This window comes from Mandrillus leucophaeus, unplaced genomic scaffold, assembly GCF_000951045.1.
Source record: "Mandrillus leucophaeus isolate KB7577 unplaced genomic scaffold, Mleu.le_1.0 Scaffold116, whole genome shotgun sequence".
Classification (NCBI taxonomy): domain Eukaryota; kingdom Metazoa; phylum Chordata; class Mammalia; order Primates; family Cercopithecidae; genus Mandrillus; species Mandrillus leucophaeus.
Genome location: NW_012099876.1, coordinates 5,682,082 through 5,703,913, shown reverse-complemented (window position 1 = coordinate 5,703,913; position 21,832 = coordinate 5,682,082). Strand labels below are relative to the sequence as shown.

Below are 21,832 nucleotides of genomic sequence, written 5' to 3'. Positions count from 1 at the left end.
CTTCCATCCTTCAGATAATAAGCCATAATAAAAACTATGGGTCATCTAAGCCCTTAGCTTTCAGCTCTCAGGAATTATTATCATAATACAGGGGTTCTCAAAGTGTCTTGATTCTTTGCAACATGCCTTTAGTGAAAGGCAAAATGAAAATGGCATTAACATTGTTTTTGGATTGAGATCCCTACATGTATATGAAAGCATTCTTAAAATTATGATTTTAATTTCTTTTTATTTTAGCTAGAAGTACAATTAAAAGTACAGTGTACACGTATAGTGGTAGAGTCTCTCAAGAAGCATAATCTTCAATCATGTCAGCTTCTGAAAAGAGTGGACGATCTTTCTCTTGTGGACATACGTGGTCTCTGCAGTCTATCTCTGATCCCAGGATCAACAGCATTAGTATCACCTGGGAATTTAGAAATATGAATTCTTGGGTCTCATCCCAGACCAACTAGAAACTCTGGAGGTGAATCCTACCAACCGATGTCTTGATAAGACCTCCAGGAGATTCTCATGCACATTAATGTTTGAGAACATGTGCTGTAGTAGACACTGATGGGACCCGGCTAGATTCCTTTTACCAGCTAGTACAGTCATCTGTGAGTATTGTCACTAACAGTTCACAGCTGTAACCTCCTCCAAACCACCTTGGTTGAACCACCTTGCCCACCTTGGTTGAACCACCTTGCCCAGAGATGGAGACCCTTTGGAGTTTTTTCCATAATCACCACTCTGAAGCCGGCCAACAACTGACTGACATGGGGACCAAAAACCCAGCTCCCTGTTTTCAAGGTAGGAAACACTGCAGTGTGACTTATGCTCCAGAGCTCTTTCATGGGGTCAGGCCAGGGTTACACTTTGTTTAACTCATGCCATATTCTAACTCAGATCTTTGCTTTCCTTGTCTTGCTCTCTCACTGCCTTGTAAGTTTCACTTGAGAGTCCTTCCTCAACATATCACCTATACCCAAATCCTTGCCTCAGGCTCTGCTTCCAGGGAATCTGCTTGCTTACATTAAAAATTACTGCTAACAGGCCACCACCAGTTTGCATAAATGAAGTTTTCCTGGAAAACAGCTGTGCCCACTATTTACAAACTACCTGTGGCAGCTTTTGACCTTTAACAGCAGAGTTAAATAGTTGCCACAGAGACTGTATAGTTCACATAGCCTGAAATATTGAAGGAAAACTTTGCTGAAGTTTGCCCAAGACATGAGACAAGTTCAGACAGACAAAATCTACGAAGGACCAAAAGATGGTATGTATTAAGTCTGTGTCATAAGCAGTGTTGTGCTGGAACTGAGTGTGCACATCATCATCTCTTTCCAGCTCTCCATGTAACAGCACATTGGTAGCTTGACATCAGCCATGAAGGAAATATTCCCACTATGGAAATGGAAATTGTCAAATGCTACAAATACATATGTGTGTGTGTGTGTGTGTATGTATATATGTGTGTGTGTGTGTATATACATACATATAGATATATATAGAGATATATTTCCTGGAGAGTCAGGTATTAAGCATTTAGCAGCATACCACTGGTTATAAGCCAGATGTCTTACACACTTAAGCATGTCACAAAGAATCAAGACCCTTTATAGAAAGGCAAAAATAAAATGGAATTCACATTGTTTCTGGATCGAGATGCCTCCATGTATATGAAAGCATCCTTAAGACTGTGATTTTAATTCCTTATTTTAGCAGGAAATGCAATTAAAAGTGCAGTGTACTAGTAGTGGTAGAGTCTCCCAAGAAGCATAATCTTCTATCACATCAGCTCCTGAGGATAGTAGATGAAAGATCATCTCTTGTGGCCATACATGGTCTCTGAGGTCTATCTCTGTGTTACCTTCTAGCAGTCTGTGCTGTCCACCAATTCCCTCTGAGATGGGACCACTTGTTCAGCTTCCTGAGTGGGTTACTTCCTGTGTTCTTGTGGTCAGCCTTGGTACTCACGTTTTCCAAACAGATTCTCTTGGGCATCCGTTTGGTGTTAGCATTTCCAGAATTGGTACAGCTCTAAATCCCTCTGTGTTCCCATTTTCAGCAGCCTCATATTTGATCTTCCTCCTAGTAATCGCCAGTGGCTCCATCTGGTTAGTATTTTAAGTTTGAGGGCATTATAGAGGTTTTTATCCTCCTAAAATAGGAAAGGGATAGAAGAGGATTCGGGCCCACGTAAATTTACTTTTGGGAATTTGGTAGCCAGCCTATAAGTTGACTCCCTAATGGTCTCCATTTTGTTATTTATACCTGTGTGGTTCCCTCCCATGTGAAAGTACTGTAACCAGTGGAATGCTGCAGAAATGACTTCTCTAAGGAGAAGTCATAAAACACATTATGGCTACTGCCTTGGTTCCTTGGATCATTTATTCTGATGGAAGCCAGCCACCATGTCTTGAAGACACTCAAGCAGGTCTCTATAGAGGCCCACGAGACAGGAACTGAGGCCTCACCAACAGCCAGCACCTCAGAAGTAGATCCTCCAGCCCCTGTCAAGCCTTCCAAAGACTGCAATCCTAGCTTCTTAAGAAGCTCTTGAATTCCTGATCCAAAAATACTGTGTGAGATAATAAATATGTATTTTGTTTAAGCTGCTAAGTCTTGGGGTAATTTGTTATGCAGCAAAAGATAACTAACACATATAATGTTTATCCCCTTTGATAGCAGTTCATGATCAAACAAAATTTGAAATCATCTAAATTTAAAACCAGTAAATCCCAACAGTCACTGGAGTACAAATCATCTCTACTTGTTTTGCTTGCATAACTAAAAGCATTTTTGACTCAAGAGCCAAGAAAATCATACTAACACGTAAATCCTCAGATATGTGTTACTGCCTCACTGCCTCACAGAACACAGTAATGTACCAACCTGCTACTCCAGGTTAGAGGTTGCAATTTTGCTTAATGATTTTGGCTTGCAACTGATTTTCTTTAATCATAGTATATTATTTTACAATTGATTTCATCTGAAAATGTACTTCCTAGCATTGGAGTCCTGACAGGCACTTATCACACAGCTAAAATTCCCCATGAGTTGGTAACACTGCAGCAAGCCCTCTGCCCTCAAGGCCATCTCTTCAGATTTGGCCTAGATAATAAATTGCTTTGTTTTCCTCAGAAGACCTCAAGGTGTGCTCAAAGCCCAGTGTGTTTGGGCTTCCACCCTAATTATTGAGCACACAATTCATTTCCCACTTTTGTCAAGTTGCCCGAGAGGTTACAACTAATTTCTATTTATCATGTTCTGTACATTTTTTTTTTATCCTAATTTGACCTTTTTCTGTAATTGGAACTTCGACTTAATTTTGCATCTTTGTTCCCCCTTAAAAATCACTGTACTGAGAGGGAAAGAAATTGAGGTTTCTTTAAAGCATTTTTTAATGCATGAAGGTTATTAACCCTTTTAAATTTTCTATCCTGTTTGTAAAGGTGATCACTTTACTTCATAGGAGGCAGATTTTCTCAACTTTTAGAATGATATGGTCTAGGATGCAATTCTCATGGGTGATTGTAGACATAAAAAAGTCACCAATCACTATGACCTCTGAATAGAAAACATCCTCATAATGGCAACTCCAATTTGGTACCTGTCCTGAAACTTTAATGTAAGAACAGACTCTCTCTCTCCTGGGTAGTGAGAAGTACTATCTGGCAAAACTTGGGGATGAAAATATGTTTTGGGATCTTCCTGTTTATGCCCCTTTCCAGCCTTCTGTTGTCTCTTCCTCCTCCCTCCTCAGGGTCTCCCTCTTCTCATAGCACCCACAGAGGCCCTACACAGGCCTCATGTGCACCCCTAACCTATGCTTTCCCATGTCATTTTCAAATCCATTCTTCTTGCCTTAGAGCTATGGTTTGTAAATGCTCTTTATGATGAGATCCTATGAAGTTTTACACTCTCCTCCAATAAGCAGGTAGATAAAAACAGTGTTGTTTTATTATACATTTATTTTCAGTTTCAAATATGTTAGGTTTACTTATTGTAAATTCAACCAAGAATTTATTGAGGATGTTGCCTAAACACAGATACAACAACAAAACTTACTGCTGGCATTCAGAGTCTTAAGCCAACCTTGTCATATATTTTTTCTCATTTTGTAAAATATGTTTTGAATATAAAATTAAAAATTCCTGATTCCAATAAATAAGTTGCTGCAAATGGTAACAAGTTCATATTAAGTCACTTTGAAATATTAAAATACGCTTCAAACAAATATGTCTATAATTTTGAAAATGGAATACAAAATTTAATTTCAAAATAGGAATTATTTTAAATATCTAACTCTCCAATTATTTTAATTATTGAATTTTAATACACATTCCTTTTGGAGGGGTAAAAATGCTTTTTAAATACATTCAGTAACATGAGATTCAGCAATTCACTTAAAATTTTTTCTCAGTCCTCATCTTGATTTTGACATTTACTCAAAATTTCAAAACCAAATTCAATTTTTTCTACCTGACTTGCAACAAAATGTTTTACATTTTCTGAGGTCCAGATCAAGCTCATTTAGCCCAGCAAGGCATCCAAGTTTGGGCAGCAATGTTGACTTGGAGGTGCAGTTGGATAATCTCTTTACACTTCAGGATTTACTGACCCCATCCAACATTATCTCCACTTATGAAAGTGGCGCCAAGCACAGGGATCAGCCTCAAAGGAACTACTGTCATTTTGCTCTCACTGTTGTGTCCTTTTACCAGTGATAAGCTCCAGGCCAGGGAATAGTCAATGAGGTGGAGGGAACCCAGCTTATATGCACTCTGGGATTCAGTCCTTTCCTCTCCACAACTTTGTTACCTTCTTCCTCTGCTCTGGCACCTCCACTCTTCTTACTCAGGTCTATTAAGTCTTGGGCGTATGAGGCTTCATCTCAAGGAATTTTACCCCGTTATTGTACATAGTGTATCATCCAGAGAAAATTACAAGAAAAGGAGCACCTGTATGCATGCACGAGGCCACAGTTACTCATTCTCTATTCATAATTTATAGATAAAGATACAGGATGTTTATTTCAACAAAAATATTCTTTGGAACACCTCACCTTAGGGCTGCCTATGAACACCTGCAGGTATGATAACATTTGGACATCATCATTCCCTTTATTTCAGAGAATTCACAAAGATCTAATTGGAAAGGCACTCTTACAAAAATTACATTTGTGTTATCATTCAACACTTTTGATAAGTATTGGCATCAAAGTTAGTGCTCACCTCTCTCGAACATATTTCAGCATTTTTTAAATTGCATATTACTCCTTTATTATATTGATCTGGAAGAAAGGTTTAATACATTAATTCTCAAAATAAGTACTAGGCCCATGTAACAGGGCCAAACACCTAGAACATGATTCAGAAATCGCACAGTGAAAGACACACTTGGACATGATCAAGAGGCATTTCACTGCCACAAAACAAGGTTGGAAAGGGAATCTAAAGTTCATAGCAGAATGTACTCCAACCCCTAGGAGGTCAAGAAGCTTATCCTATATTAGTGTGAGGAATGGCTTATTTTCTCATGACCACATGTGGGACTCTTTCAACCAACACTAAAAGCCTGAAAAGGGGTCATTTTGTGTGTGTGCGTGTATATGTGTGTGTGTGTGTGTGTGTGTATATAAATATGTACCTATATAAATATATATAATACTTATACACTATAAGCATATATTTTATATATTATAAGTATGTATACTATATATACTTTTATAATATACTTATATAGGTATATTTATTTATAAAAATAAATGCTATGTATAAACTTAAATCAGGATTAATCTCAACCTTCTGAAGACTTCTGGAGCCAGCTTCTCTGGGGTCAGGGAGAAAATGGTTTTCACATCATCATGCAGGTTACATCTATCTCCATGGGGATGACTAGATCTTCTCTTTGATTTGACTACAAGGAGTACAGGACAATAGGCTCTCTTGCTTCTCCTCACTGGTCATGCCTTAACATGATTCCTTCCTGTTTCCTACTCAAGCAGCTCCTTAGTAAACAAAGCACTAGCAAAAACCTGAGTTATTACTTCTCAGTTCTCTTGGGTAAAGGCAGAGTTCTCATGGCTTGGACTGAGAACTCATGCCCCAGAGCTGCTATTCTGACTACATTGTACGAAGGGAGTGGGTGCAGATTCTTACAAGACGGTAGCTGATCTTCAGTGAAATCTGCATACCTGTAGTTCTTATTGGCATTGCTATGGAAGAGAAGGTCAGGCTCCATGGGAGGGGGTGGGACATCACAGCCTCCAGAACTTTTCCTGGGCCTCACCATGCTTGGCAGCAGTTTCTACTTTATCGAGGTTAGTCAGTTTCCCCATAGTGCTGAGGCACCAAGTCCTTGCTACCAAGGAGCAGCAGATGTCAGACTCATAGCCAACGTCTTGCAACGCCTGCCTGCTGCACTTCACTCTTTATGGCCCAAGTGGTTCCCCAGGTTCCAGGCACTCTGGCCATGCTGGATGTGCACCAGTGTGTAGGCAGCCATGGCTGCAAGCTGGGGACGCGGTGTCGACTGGGAGCAATGTTTTAATGAAATTCTCTACTCCTGTCATATTTTGTGCCTTTTCTTCTTCCCCATCAGTCTGGGTACGCTGACATATAGGAACCAAATTATTTGATGGCAAGTTGAAAATGGATATAAACATTTAGCAATATATCCCCCTCCCAAATTTCCAGTATTTCTGACATAAATCTTCTTAACGTTTATCTTAAAAAACACACCCTCAAAAAATACTCAGATTGCTTAAAAAATAGTCAAGATGGCCATGGGTCAGTCCTTTTTGTGTTCAATCAAATTTAATTTAAAAAGATTACAAACTCATTGATCAAATGTTGGATGAAGGCTGTTGTATGCTCCCTGTTCTCATCAGGCAAAGGTATCGATGGCATTTTGTTGCTGCATGACTCTGCACCAGAGTAACCTGCCCTTCTGTTTATTCACATCTAGTTAGTGACTCCTTTGAATGATACCACAGTGTATTTTATTCTTAAAAGTGTTAAATCTACATGTATATTTTAATCTTTGGATCTCAACTTTGCTTGCATACATTTTTTATATAAAGCCCTGTAATTTTTATGCTGAAAGAAACCAAGATCCTTATTTTTATACTCACTATGTTTGCTTTAAATACGGCATTGTAAATTGGAAAGGGCTACAGAAAAGATGGAAAAATATCACTGCGTAAAACACAGGAGCACTTGGCCACTTTTGCCTTATAAAGCTGAAGCCAAATGCCTAATAATTATTCTTGTGCTCTACTGTCTCCGAGAGACTCATCCCAAGAATTTTCACAAGATTTTTGTTTCATACTCTCACCAGTGGGACCCCCTTTGGCTGAAAAACAAGTTGCTATTTATATAGCATAGTGTGTCAATTTTTCTTGTGCCTGCTCGATCCCTCCATTCTATCTGCACAATTCTTTTGGCTTTTTTCTTTCTTTAACCCTTGATCCATTTCCTGTTTTGAGTGATCCTATCACCTTTACTTGAAATACTATGGAAAATGTATGAATACAAATGATAGAACAAACACTTAACACATTTACAAAGATTGAAACTCTGACATTAGCATGCTTAAATGTGTTCTGCGTTCACTTACTGAATTATTTCATGTTCTGGGCGCAGAGACTGCTATTCATGGACCTTTGTGGCACATAATTGAACATGATGAGTTTGAGCTTCTGTTTGGAACTCAGGTGTACAATTTTATATGTGGAGAAATGCTTACTCCTGCAAAAAGCCATCCGAGCAGAATTTAAAGCTTTCTTATCTATGACCTTCCTCCCAGTTCAACAGATGCAGAGGTATAGTGGAAAACTATTGGAAGTCAGCACAAAGCCTAGTTGAAGTGGTAATATGGCTTAAGTTGGTTGTCTCCAATGTGTTAAAAATTTGGGCTGTGACACATTTGAATATCTTAGTTGTTAAAATACAGCTTTAAGATATTTTAAAAACAGAATTTGAATCAAACATACACTTGCTTTTGAATATTCTGAATGCAGTTTGATAACCATCGCTTTAGTGCAACTCAGCTCCCATTAGTTCAAATTCAATATTGATATGCGAAAGGTTGAAAACACATTAATTTTCTTATTTTAAAAAGAATGCTTCCTAACTTAAATACAGCTCAAATTGGTAGCACTGAAGGAAGTATAAATGATTCTCACCTCGAGATTATAGAACGATTACCTTAAGAGCTGGCTAAAAATGTAGAGTCTTGAGCTCTATGTCAGTAAATTCAAAGTCAGTGAATCTGAGGTTGATCTCAAGATCAAGTATTTTTAAAAGTGATTTTTAAATCACTAGGGGTTCTGATATAAGTCATACATGCATTATATTTTGCAAAACGGAACTGGAAGCTCCAGCTATCTGAAAGGAAGCTGGTGATGGCCAATTTCTCCCAAGAGCTGTTTGAACTGTTTCAATGTTTTTCCTGCTAATGCCTCAGGTTCACTTCAGACTTTGCTGTGAAATAGGAAGTTTGAGTTACTATTGCAGAGTTCTTTCATTTGTTCTGCCAAGATTGCTGGCAGTGGCCTTTAAAAACGGCAGTTATTGTAAAATCCAGAGAAACCTGGTAAAGTTAATTAACTTTTATCACCACAATTTTTCCCAACTGTCAATTAACAGTATTTCCACAAGCAGAAATTCTTCCCACACAGTGGTAATTCTTTTAGCCAGAGTAATGGCACTATAAATTTAATGTGTTATTCTGTTTTACTAAGCAAACTTTACCAGTCACCTATGGTGTTGTCACAGAACAACACAGATGGAACACCCTTGGGAAGGTCTCTGTCAGTGTTGGTGTTGGGGTGCAGTACTGAGGATGCCCCAGGAGCTTGTGCACTGGAGTACCAGCTATGCTAGGAGTCTTCAGCCATCTTTCGCCAGCTAACTAGACAATATGTGAGGGAGACGGCTGCTGGGATTCACCCTCTCTATTCCATTACCCACTGCCGTTTTGAATGTCTTGCTCTCTTCATTTGAGTTTCCCCAGGAGCAAACCATGAAGCTTGAGTACACGTTGTTTAGTTGGGACATGCACCAGGAGAGTAAGAACAGGAGATAGGACAAAGAAGAAAGTGGATGTGTTATCAAGAAAGTCAGCTCTGCACGCAATCGGAGCTGCATTGGAAACTCTAGGAGACAGTGAGGTACAAGTCTTAGAGTGATCCTGCCCAAGGATTGAGTAAGCGGTACATATGCATCAACTTTCTGTACTCAACAGTAATGGCTTCTTCTGGGACCTGTTATATCTTCCCTTTTATGCCAGTGGAGCAGGCTCACTGGTCAGGGAAAAACAAACAACGAAAAAACAAAATATCCTCAGGCAGAGAAGCCAGTGTGTTTTCAGTAAGGAGCCTTGAAAATGCAGAGGTGGGTGTGGATGTGACTTAACGGCAAGGGTTACACTACTGACCACACTGTTTACCTAGACTAAAAAATTGCTAGTCCCGGGGAGTTTCTTTTTCTCCCAGTTGATAAAGCTTCTCCTGGATGCACCTTTTTGCCTAGACATTGGCAACATTTTGTTGTTGTTTCCACTGTATTTACTCTATAAACCTGTAGCCCTGCATTGAAACCTGTGTTCCTATTCCTATACTGGGAGACTCTGAATTAATTTTTCCTCACATTTGAAGTAATAAAGTCCACTGTTACAACTTGAAGTTTGGCCATGACTTCAAGTCTGGATCACAGGAGTTTGAGTCATGGCCAGTCTTTTAGAGTTTTGCATTCAAATGTGGACCAGAGAGTATTATTTATTACTATGCTGTTTGTACATGTATTTCTTTTGGGGCCGTCTTAGGGAGGGATGATTACATGAAGACTGTGTTTGGGTATTACTGAGTAGCTAACACAACGTCAACTTAATTTCATCTCAAGTATTGCCAAAAAAGTGTAGACTCAAATTATTATCTTCCCTAGAAACCTGTTCCTCCCCACACATCTTGGTCAATGGTGCCAATATTCACAAAGTCACCAGAATCAAAAAGTTGAAACCATCCTACTATTAAAGCTCTTCAATTTAAATTGGTTTTGTGTATTAGATCTCCAAATATATTTGGGATTTACCCTTTTATTTATATTTTTTCACCACCATGTTTCTTTGGGGAGTTAGCATCTTTCATGTAGTTGTTGCAATAGCCATTTCAGCTTTATGCCATCTCTACCTGCCCATTCCAAATTTTCCTTCATCTCAGTCCTAGTGATGTTTTTCTTGCAAAACTATAAAATTCTTTACATTGATGAAGTATAACAAAAATAACAAGTACTTATTTATTCATCATTTACTTTAAAATATATACTAATGGAGCTGCAGTCTCCCAATCTATCCTTGATCCCCCACTTGAAACTGTTTTCCTGAATTTTAAATTCTTGATTCCTCTGTGTGTGTGTGTGTGTTAAGAATTTCCACACATATCTTTATAATTTTTTACTACATATGCTTGTATCACTAAATAGTATACATTTTTGTTTTGTGTGTTTGCAAGTCTTATAGAATATATATTGTTCTAAGCATATTCTGTAGTTTGATTTTTTTCACTTAATGTCTTTGGAGACTCTTTTATCTAGGTGAGTATATTTCTAGATCATGTATTTTCACAGCTTTAAAATGTTTCATTGTATGAATGTAACAAAATAATTAGATAATGTTTTATTGACGGACATTTATTTCTCTTATTTTTATATTACAAATCATGTTGCAATAATAATCCTTGTTCCTGTCTCCTTTTTGGCTGTGCTTGAGACTATCTCAGGGATGTTTACATGAAGCTGCAGTCGCTGGACAGAGGGGTAAGAATCATTAACTTAACGAGAATTATGAAACTGCTCTCCTAAGTGGTTTTCTACAGTTAAGTTCTATCAGAATAATATGAGAGTTTTCACTGATTCACGCCTTTACCAACACCAGCTGTTGTCAGGTAAAATTATATACAGTTTTAATTTTTATTCACATTGTTTACTAGTGATACGAAGAAACTTTTAATATGTCTTTCAGTTTGAACTTCTTTAAATTCCTTGCTCATATCTTTGAACACATTTTTAAAAACTGGGTAATTTTAATTTCATTAATCTTAAGATACATGTATAGGTAGAGACAGGTATACCCACAGGCAAAACTGTAGCCTGTGCATATGTTACCCTACATGGAAAAAGTGATTAATTAAAGAACTTTGAGATAAGGATATTATCCTGAATTATCCAAGTGGGCCCAAAGTAATGATCTGAGTCCTTAAAAACAGAAGACCTCTTAAGGTCAGAGACCGTAAGGCTGATTCTCTTTAACTGTGCGACCAGCAGAAGCAGGCGTGTGTGAACTGGGCACAGATTGAAGAATATGCCCTGTTGAGGTGGGTGGGCCTGATTGTTGCCCCCCAGGGTCCTAAAACTTGGAAGGACTTGGATAGTGAGAGACGAGGCCTGGACCAAGATGTGAGTCTTGTTGAAGACTCCCTCTCCACCCCACCCTTGGTCTCTCTCGACTACCCAGTGGAATTCCAACTTGAAGGATTGCACCCTGCTGGGACTGAACATGCCTGCCAAAGATGTGTCTGACCTGCATTCCGGGCTCCCTCGTTCAGAGACTGCCTTTCTCAAGGGCTCTGTGTCTGTGCTAGGAAGGAAATAACCGTGAGAAGGAAATACCTGTGTATAAACTGCTGCTGACGATAAATGGAACCCAGACCTACTGGCTCAAAAAAAAAAAAAAGTCAGAGAGATGAGATAGATGGAAGAAGAAGAGATTCAAAGCATGAGAGGAACTTAACCCATCGTTGTTGGCTCTGAAGATGGAGGTAGGAATGTGGATGACTTTCAGAAGCTGAAGGCAGTCCTCAGATGATAGCCAGCAAGGAAATGGTGATCTCAGTCCTACAATACAAGGAACTGAATTCTGTCAATGACCTTAATGAGAAAAGGAAGAGATCTCTGCTAGAGTTTCTGAAAAGGCATGCAGCCCTGACAACACCTAATTTTATTGCATTTTATTTAATTATATGTATTTATGGGGTATGACATGAAGTTTTGATCTATGCACACATTATGGAATGATTAAATCAAGCTAATTAAAATATCCATCAGTTCACATACTTATCATTTTTGTGACGAGCCCATTTAAAATGTATTCTCTTGGCAATTTTCAAATCTTCAGCACATTATTATAAACTGCAGTCACTGTGCTGTACAGTGTATCTCCAGAACTAATTCCAGCTGTCTAACCAAAACTTTGTACTGGCTCACTTACATCTCACCTTTTCCTAACTCCTCAACCTCCCATCGCTGGTAACCACCATTTTATTCTCTACTCCTATGAGTTCAACTTTTTTAGAGTCCACATATAAGGGATCATGCAATATTTTCCTTTCTGTGCCTGGCTTATTTCACTTAGCATAATGTCCTCCAGGTACATCCATGTTATTGCAAATGACAGGATTTTCTTATTTTTAAAGGCTGGCTGAATAGTATTCCACCGTGTATGTATACATATGTGTGTGTGTGTGTATAATATACACATACTACATTTTCTTTATCCATTCATTACTTGATGACACTTAGGTTGACTCCATATCTTGGCTACTGTGAATAATACTGCAATAAACATGGCAGTGCATACTGAATTCATTTCCTTTGGGTATATACCTAGGAGTGGGATTGCTTGATCATATGCTAAGTCTATTTTTAACTTTTTGAGACACATCTGTAGTATTTTCCATAATTGCTGTAATAATTTACATTCCCACCAAAAATGTACAAAGGTTTCCTTTTCTCCATATCCTTGCCAATACTTTTCTTTTTTTGATAAAAGCCATTCTAATAGAACACCTTGATTCTATTAGAATCTATTAGGCCTATCAAGACCTGTGTCATGTGTCTGACTACAGAACTGTAAGATAATTAATTTGTGTTCTTTAAGCTGACAAATTCGAGGTAATTTGTTATGACAGAGATAGAAAACTTTTCTATATGCATAAATAAGGTATCGTATTACTCCTTTGTTGTGTGTATACCTTGCAAACATTTTCTCTACATCTGTAGGTCGTCATTACACTTTTTAAATTGTGTCTTTTAATGCACAGTTTTTAATACAGTGTGAAATTGGATTTATCTTCTCTTTTTTCCCTATTGTTTGTGCATTATAAAATGAATCCTCCCAATACACCAAAGTCATAAAGAGATTTCCTGCCTTCAACATTGAAACACATTTCATTCAACTGCAATTTTTTTTTCATATGGTTTGTGGTAGGAATACCATTTGTTTTCAGTGGATGATAATTTCCCCAGTGCCTTTTATTGACTAGCATATCCTTTCTTCACTGATTTTTGTCTTTGTCATAAATCAAGTTACCTGGTTTTGTGACTCAGTTTCTGGGTTCTCTGTTTGAATTCTTTGTCTCTTTGTCTATTCTTAAACCAGTATTATAATCTTTTAATCATAGCACTTTTATAAAATGCTTGTTATTTTGTAGACTAAGAACTCCTACACTGTTCTTCAATTATCTTGACTATTCTGAGCCCTTTACTCTTCCTTATGAATTTTAAAATAAATTTTCAAGTTTCTCAATAAAGCTGTTGGTATTTTGATTGGATTGCATTGAATTTATGGATTAATTTTGAGAGAACTGACATTTTTATAATACTAAGTTTGAGTGTTCCCATCCATGAACTTGGTTTACCTCTCAATTATTAATGTTCTCTTTTATGATTTTGAATACAGTATTATACTTTTATATATTTATGAACATTTTATATGATACCTTCAAAAAAGTGTTTTCTAAGTATTAATTCCTGAGATCTAGAGATGCATTTTTTAATGAAGGTTTTTGTACTTAGCAATATTCCTTAAACTCTTCTATTAACTCTATTGGTTTTGTTTCTTATGTTTACAATTATAATAGTCATAACATTTTTTAATAATGAGTAGTTTGCTTATTTACAATACTTATATTTTAAAATTCCCTTTTCTCATCTTAGTGAACACCTCTTAGAAACTTACACAATCCTGAAAGGAACACTCACAGTGAGTGTCTTAATTTTGTTGCAGATTTCAAAGAAAATATTCCTATCATTTATTTTTAAGAATGCAATTTGCTCAGTCAGGTTTTAACAGGTTTTTTCCTATTCTTAATTTGGAACTATTTATTTTTAATGAATAGATATGGGTTTATTAAATGATTTTTCTTCCTCCATTGAAAATTACAATATTTTCCTTTTAATCAGTTTATACCAAATTACATTAACAGATTTTTCTAATGAAAATATTTTTGCTTTCCTAGCATAGACCCAACTTTTCCTAATGGTGTGTATATATATGTGCATATGTGTCTATGTATTAAGAAGCTGGATTTACTTGCTTATATTCTATTTGGATTTGTTGTACCTACGGCCAACAATGATGCTTTTTGGAAGCTTTTTTTTCATGTACTATCATCTATAAATTTAGATATCAAGATTATGTCACCCTTAAAAATAAAATATATAAAAAGAAAAAAATAAAAGAGGGAAAAGAGGGAAGGAAAGAAGAGAGGATGGAAAGAAGAAAGGAGGGAGAGAAGGAAGGAGGGAGGGAAAGGAAGAAGATGTGATTTCTTGAATAGTAAAAAAATTATTGATTTTTGAATATGTGTTAGTATTTGCTTATGAAACAATCTGAAAACGAGTTTTCTTATGTTTTTGTTTTGTTTGGGGGGTTGAGTTTTTTAACTATTAAATTTCTTTATTGAAAGATTATAAAACTGTCATGTTTCTAGTTAGTTTTGATGTTATCTTTTTTTTTTTTTTTTTTGGCGACGGAGTCTCACTCTGTCACCCAGGCTGGAATGCAGTGGTGCGATCTTGGCTCACTGCAAGCTCTGCCTCCCGGGTTTACGCGATTCTCCTGCCTCAGCCTCCCGAGTAGCTGGGACTATAGGCGCCCGCCACGTCGCCCGGCTAGTTTTTTGTATTTTTTAGTAGAGACGGGGTTTCACCGTGTTAGCCAGGATGGTCTCGATCTCCTGACCTCGTGATCCGCCCGTCTTGGCCTCCCAAAGCGCTGGGATTACAGGCTTGAGCCACCGCGCCCGGCCTTGATGTTATCTTTTACCTAAAAATGTTTCACTATTTGATTTTTCACAGCATTGATTTTGAGTTGTGGACTATAATTTATTTTTTTTTCAAGTCCCAAAGCTCAGTTATATATTTCTTTTACTCCTAACATGTTTTAGTCGTCACATTTCTGTTTCATTTTTTATCACGCTTGCCAATTTTGTCTACCCTATTAGTCTTTACATTATACCAGGTTGTGTTTATTCTTCCCATTGATCTTTCCAAAACTAAATCTGATCCATTCCTTTCAGCTTAAAACTGAAAAACACCCCCTAAATCTAGGAATTTAAAACATATATATCAGGATATAAAGGCCTGTTCCTTTGTAGGCTTTCCCAAGGCTCATCTTCCACCACTTCTCCATAAATCTCGTCTGTGGCCCATTGAGGCTTCATCACTTGCAGTCTCTGAAGGTAACACATTCTCCTCTCATGCTTCTTCATCTTTTTTTTTCATCAAAGTTTGTTTTGTTTTATTGCCATACACAAATGAAACTTGTACACACATATATACACACATATATCCTACATTATAGATACGCCATATAAATATACATAGCATATACATATTAGTCTATATACTGTATGCCTGTGTTCACATGTATATATGTGTGTATGTAATTTCCACATGCGTGCAACTACCTTAAGCGCCTCCCCCAAGGTGTAGGTGAAGAGAGGATCAAAATGGGGAATATTGGTCTCTTGCACAATGTGTTCGATATGTTTGATTCTCATTTTTACCTTTCCTGAAAATCTAGAAGTAAAAACCTGAATTTTTTTCAGATGAATTACCGCCCTTGTTCACTCTATCCTCCTACATACCTTGGACAGACAAGTGTTCCTGGTGCCCAGTGCTTTTCCTTCTATCCATAGTAGCCTTTCTTCCATCATATTCTATCATCTTTTTTCTTCCTATTATGCTCCTCCCATTCATTTATATCCTTTCATTTACATACTGTCCCAGTTCATACTCTTATTATTGTGTTTAGCTCACTAAATTATAATTGTTTATCTGTTTCCTCTCTTCATGACTCAAAACTTCTAAATGGGAAAGAGTTACAACTTGTAATTTTAACTGGACCACAATAACTTCTTAATTGACATTTAAAGCCACATATGTGTGTCATTTATTTATTTAGAAAACATCTATTGAGTGTATTTGTATTTTAAGATACTTCAGGAAGAAAAGGAAGGAAGAAAGGAAAGAAAGAAGGAGGAAATTAAAAAGGAAGCTGGAGAAAGAAAAAGAAAAAAAAGAGACGAAAGAAAAATGAAGCATAAATGGTAGAGTATTAATAATTATTAAATATGAAGAATACCTATATGATACTTTATGACACTATTATCCCAAGTTTGTTGAAATTAAAATAAGCATTCAATGGAGAGATTTCTAGAATAGGCTTATCTTTAGAGTTGTCACAAAGCACAATTTTTAAAGAACATTTGGCCAGGCATGGTGGCTCAAGCCTGTAATCCTAGCACTTTGGGAGGCTGAGGCGAGCGGATTGTCTAAGCTCAGGAGTTCGAGACCAGCCTGGGCAACCATGTCTCTACTAAAATACAGAAGAAATTAGCCGTGGTATGCACCTGTAGTCCCAGCTACTCAGGAGGCTGAGGCAGGAGAATTGCTTGAACCCATGAGGCAGAGGTTGCAGTGAGCCGAGATTGCTCCACTGTGCTCCAGCCTGGGCTACAGAGCAAGACTCCATCAAAAAAAAAAAAAAAAAAAAAAAAAAAAAAACACACACACTTGAAGGATTTTTAATTTCTTAAATATTTCTTAACTTTCATAAATGCTCAACTTTTCCATGGAAATAGACCCAAGTTTGCTAAATATTTGAAGGTATTTGTCATTGGATTATACATTTATATGAAATGAAAATGAGTTCTACACATAGAATAAACTTTATATTTTAAAACAGTCCTAATATTCCTCCTGTGGACTCATTCTGCCAGTTGCCAACTTTCACTTACTTCTGGCTTACATTCCTGATTTTGGATAATTTAGCCTTCTTTGTTTTTCCAGACTCTCTTTACTCTCCCTGGAGATGGTGCATCAGGGCAGGAGGTTTGTGAAGTTCCACAGAACCGTTAGAGATGTTCAATATCCTCAGATCATCAATGGCTGTTGCCACAGGTGACGTGTCTCTTCCATTTCCTGGACTGGTGACTGCTGAGGCATGACTGGTCCTGCCTTTCTTTCTGAGTTGTTTTTCAGGTATCCACAGATAATGTCTCAGGGTTCACCCTTTCTGCCTCTGCTCTAAGTCTGCACACTGTGGCTTCTTCATTGCATACTCAGGCCACTGCCACACATCTGTGAGTCCTCCCCTCCCTTCCCCTCCCCTCCCCCCTGAGGCACAGAGGGATTTCTGAAATCTCCAAATGCCTCCTTGAAGACCGTGAGAAAACAGATCTTCTTCAGACTTACCCTGTGCAAATGCTATTTTCCCAATGTATGTTTGATAAAACACAATGGAGAACATGGGACTTCTTTTAGTGAAGTCCCTCCCCCTAAAGGCTGCATCTATGAAATGAATCTACTCATCTATCTCCTGATATTTTCAAGTTCTCCAATGATTATATACACATATATAGAGATAATTTCCTTTCTCTACTTCCCATCTTAACCATCTGTGATCTCCCCTAAGAAGGGAAGCCAGACAGGTGTTTTCAACCTCTTTATTTTCCTGGAATGATTTCTCATTCTAGAAATTATTGTACTGCCCTAGAAATCTTTCCGTGTGTTCCCAGGTGGGAAGGCTGTACCTTACCCTGGACCCTTTCTGCAGCAGGCAGACCATGGAATTGTCATGCTCCGACTTCCTACCAGATCTAGCTATTGTTATGTAAGCGGAAACTTTAAAATTGATAAATTCCTTTTTTATTTCCATCAAGTAAACCCTTTAAAGGTGAAGTATATACATTCTTTTACACAGCTGTTGAAAACTTAGGTAGTGAAGAAGGTTGAGGCCTTCTGACTTCTCTGGGGCCAGCAGCCGCCCAACCTGGGACCTAGGGCCGCGGGCTCAGCTGACGACCCTGGGCTCCGTGTCCAATCAGCAGTTAGCAGATGGCTGCGCCAAAGCGGCAGAGGAGGCGCCTAAAGAGGCGCTGGAGGACACAGCCCCGGCCGCGGACAAGCCTCAGCTGCTGCAAGGTGCTGACATCTGTAAGTGGTTCAACATGCCCTTGGGGTTCGTCGACCGCCCTCGCCGGGGTCGCGCTCGATCCCCCAGTGGATCGAGCACCACAGTAAGCTGCACACGGAGGGCTTCCTGGAGCCTGAAGGAGGGCGAGGCAGTGGAGGAGTCAGCCAAGGGTGTGGAATCTAGCCGTGCGGTCACCGGACCTGGTGGGGTGTTCTGTATTGGGAGTGAGAGGCAGCCAAAGGGGAAGAACATGCAGAAACGCACATCAAAAGGAGACAGGTACTACAACTGTGGAGGTCTAGACCATCATGCTAAGGAATGCAAGATGCCACCCCAGCCCAAGAAGTGCCACTTCTGCCAGAGTGTCAGTCATATGGTAGCCTCAGGGCTACCATAAGGCCCAGCAGGCCCCTCGCGCACAGGGCAAGCCAACCTACTCTCCACAGGAAGAAGAAATTCACAGCCCTGCCCTGCCCCCGGGATTCCAAGAATTGAGCCACAACGGGTGGAGCTTCGTGTTTCCCAAGAGCAGGAAATTTCAAGGAGCAGGCAAAGTGGGGAAAGTGGGAATAGGGTACATTGGGGCCAGCTGGCCCCAATGTGTCTCAGGCTGGGGTTCACACCATCGCCCCTTCTTCCCTCTAGGTGGGGGGAAAGGGTGAGGCAAAGGAACTGCAACCAAGCTCTGTCCAAATGCAAGTCAGGGTTTCTGGGGCGGTGGCGCGGGGGTGGCGGTTGGAATTTCCAGCTGTTGAAAGTGGCCTAGGTACGCAAGTTGTTTTCCTTTGTTACTGGAAAGAGGTCTCGATCCAGACCCTAGGAGAGGGTTCTTGGATATGGAGCAAGAAAGAATTCAGGGTGAGTCCGTGAAGGCACGTTTATTAAGAAAGTAAGGGAATAACGAATGGCTGCTCCATAGGCAGAGCAGCCCCCGAGGGCTGCTGGTTGCCTGTTTTTATGGTCATTTCTTGATTATATGCTAAATAAGTGGTAGATTATTCATGCCTCCCCTTTTTAGACCATACAGGGTAACTTCCTGACGTTGGCATGGCATTTGCAAACTGTCATGTCGCTGGTGGGAGTGTAGCAGTGAGGACAACCAGAGGTCACTCTCATCCCTGTCTTGGTTTTTGTGGGATATGGCCGGCTTCTTAATGCAACCTGTTTTATCAGCAAGGTCTTTATGAGTTGTATGTTGTATCTCATCCTGTGACTAAGAATGCCTTAATCTCTTGGGAATGCGCCTAGCAGGTCTCAGGCTCGTTTTACCCAGCCCCTATTCAAGATGGAGCTACTCTGGTTCAAACGCCTCTGACGCTTTGAAGGAAGAATATATGGTAATGATTTCCATGCCAGACTGAAGTGATTAAGTATAAGACCGGATTCATGGAGCCAGGTCACTACATTCTGTGGGAGGGAATCTCTCAGGAATAAGGCGGTGTTTTTGTTTTGTTTTCACATCTTGTATCCTTATACCCACTTTTGGGATAGGGTGCTGGGGACTGTCCCAAACAATGGGTAGAGATGAAGGCAAAAACTGTGTTTGGGAGAATAGCTGCAAACCTGCTGCTCCTATGCTCACCCCCACCGCATTCTGGGCCAATGTGATTTTATTTACTTGCTCCCTTGGATACAGCACCTCGGGTCTTACTTTCTCCAGGATGCCAACTGCATTAGCTGTGTGTGACTGATGTTATCTCGTGCATTTTAACATTTTTTTCCTTACTCTAAATATTCTGGTTTTGTATTTTTGTATATTTTAATCTAAGTCCCTAATTTCCTGCACTGTGTTCTCAGGTACATGAGAAATCTCAGGAATAAGCCGGCAGCAACTCCAGGTTTGCACAGCAGAAATACTTTTTGTCGTCGTTTTTGCCACCAGGGAGAGCAACTATTTGGAGTTCCGAGACTATTGAACTACCTCATTTTTGCTAAAGAGAGCTGGCTTTTCTGCCGTAGTATCCTCTTGAAACCCCCTCTGCCTTGACAATTTTTTATGGGAGATAGATTTTAACTGGGTTACCCCATGACTTGATCGCCAACTACTGGAAGATTGGAAATTAGTCTAAACAGGAAATGGTGGTGCAGAAACACTAGGAGAGGTTGGGCCAGGTGAAAGGTCCAGAGAGGAAGCCAAGATTAGGTGAGGCTTATCTAATCCCAGGGCACAGGACATGCTTTACATCCCAGATCCATTCTTCACCAGATTAGGCCTACCATGCTCCACAGGGTATGTGTGTTCAGAAAAAAATGTGAGTTGGTAAGGATAAGTTTTAAGACCAATACCTCTGTTATCCTGTGCTGTCGAGGGTTGGGTATATGAAACAAGGTCTAAAATCCTTAACCTTTCAGAATTTTGGGGTTCCAGGGAGACCCATAAGCGAGGGCTTCTTTTTTTTTTTTTTTTTTTTTTGAGACGGAGTCTTGCTCTGTCACCCGCACTGGAGTGCAGTGGCGCGATCTCAATTCACTGCAAGCTCCGCCTCCCAGGGAGCTGGGACTACAGGCCCCTGCCACCACACCCAGCTAATTTTTCGTATTTTTTTTTTTTTAGTAGAAACGGGGTTTCTCCGTGTTAGCCAGGATGGTCTCAATCTCCTGACGCGAGGGCTTCTTTGTGGTGCCTGGAGCCCATGTCCTGCTCACTACACTAGTGATTAATAGTATCATGGTAGCTAAAGGAGAAAAAGGTGTTTCATTTACATGCTCTGAGATCACCGCAAACTTGCCTCACTGTGTTGAAACGGGACAAATGAAATAGAATGCATTGGGTAATGTGTGTCTGATCCTGGGTTCTTATCTTCCCTAAATGCTGCCCTCCGCACTGCCCCCAGTTATTGTATTTGTCTGGGCTTTGTAGGACTTCACGGAGTTGGTGATTGCTAGGGGCCTACTTTATGTAAATATAATGTATTGGTCTTTTTCCATGTTCTTTTGGGGTTTTGTTTACTTCTTGTTTACTTCTTTACTTATAACTTCTTTTTGTATTGAGACCATCTTTGACAGAAGGTTCTGCATCAGGCCAAAAGATCTGAAACATTAGTTTGGGGGGCCCTCTTCTTAAAGTGGAGATCTTGAACCATCTTTCTTTTGTGTTCCCCTTCCCCTATTACCTATTAGACCACATCTTCTGTCCTAAAAACTTGTCTCCTACCCTGCCCTGTTTTCCGTTCACCCCCAAAAGAAAATCTACACACCCAGATACATACACATTTAATGCTTGGAGTGTCTCCACAACTCTTAAATGATTTATGCAAACATCCTGAAGAAGCTAGGAACCCTCCATCCCTTGTTCCCAACTTCCTGAGTCAAGACCATTTCTTGATGTATCCATGCCAAATGCTTGAGACACTGCTGTACTTTGGATGGATCAAACCTAGTTAATCTTTAATCCTAAAGTAGAGAGAAGCAACTGAGGGCCTTCCATGTGGAAAGTGTGGTCAGGAGGCCACGAAAGGGAATATGAATGTATATCCAAGGCACTCAGGAACTGTTATGCAGGTGCAAGAAACTTTTGTCAAAGTGGCCCCAAGATTGTTTAATAGGAGACGAATGAATGTAACTCCATGTTTGCTGCTAGGAACCAAAG

The 21,832-nt window shown here is 39.3% G+C and overlaps 1 pseudogene; it reads left to right on the top strand.

Moving 5' to 3' along the window:
• The first annotated feature begins 1,890 nt into the window (after positions 1 to 1,890).
• On the top strand, positions 1,891 to 20,230 carry LOC105553036 (annotated as a pseudogene).
• Positions 20,231 to 21,832: the final 1,602 nt, after the last annotated feature.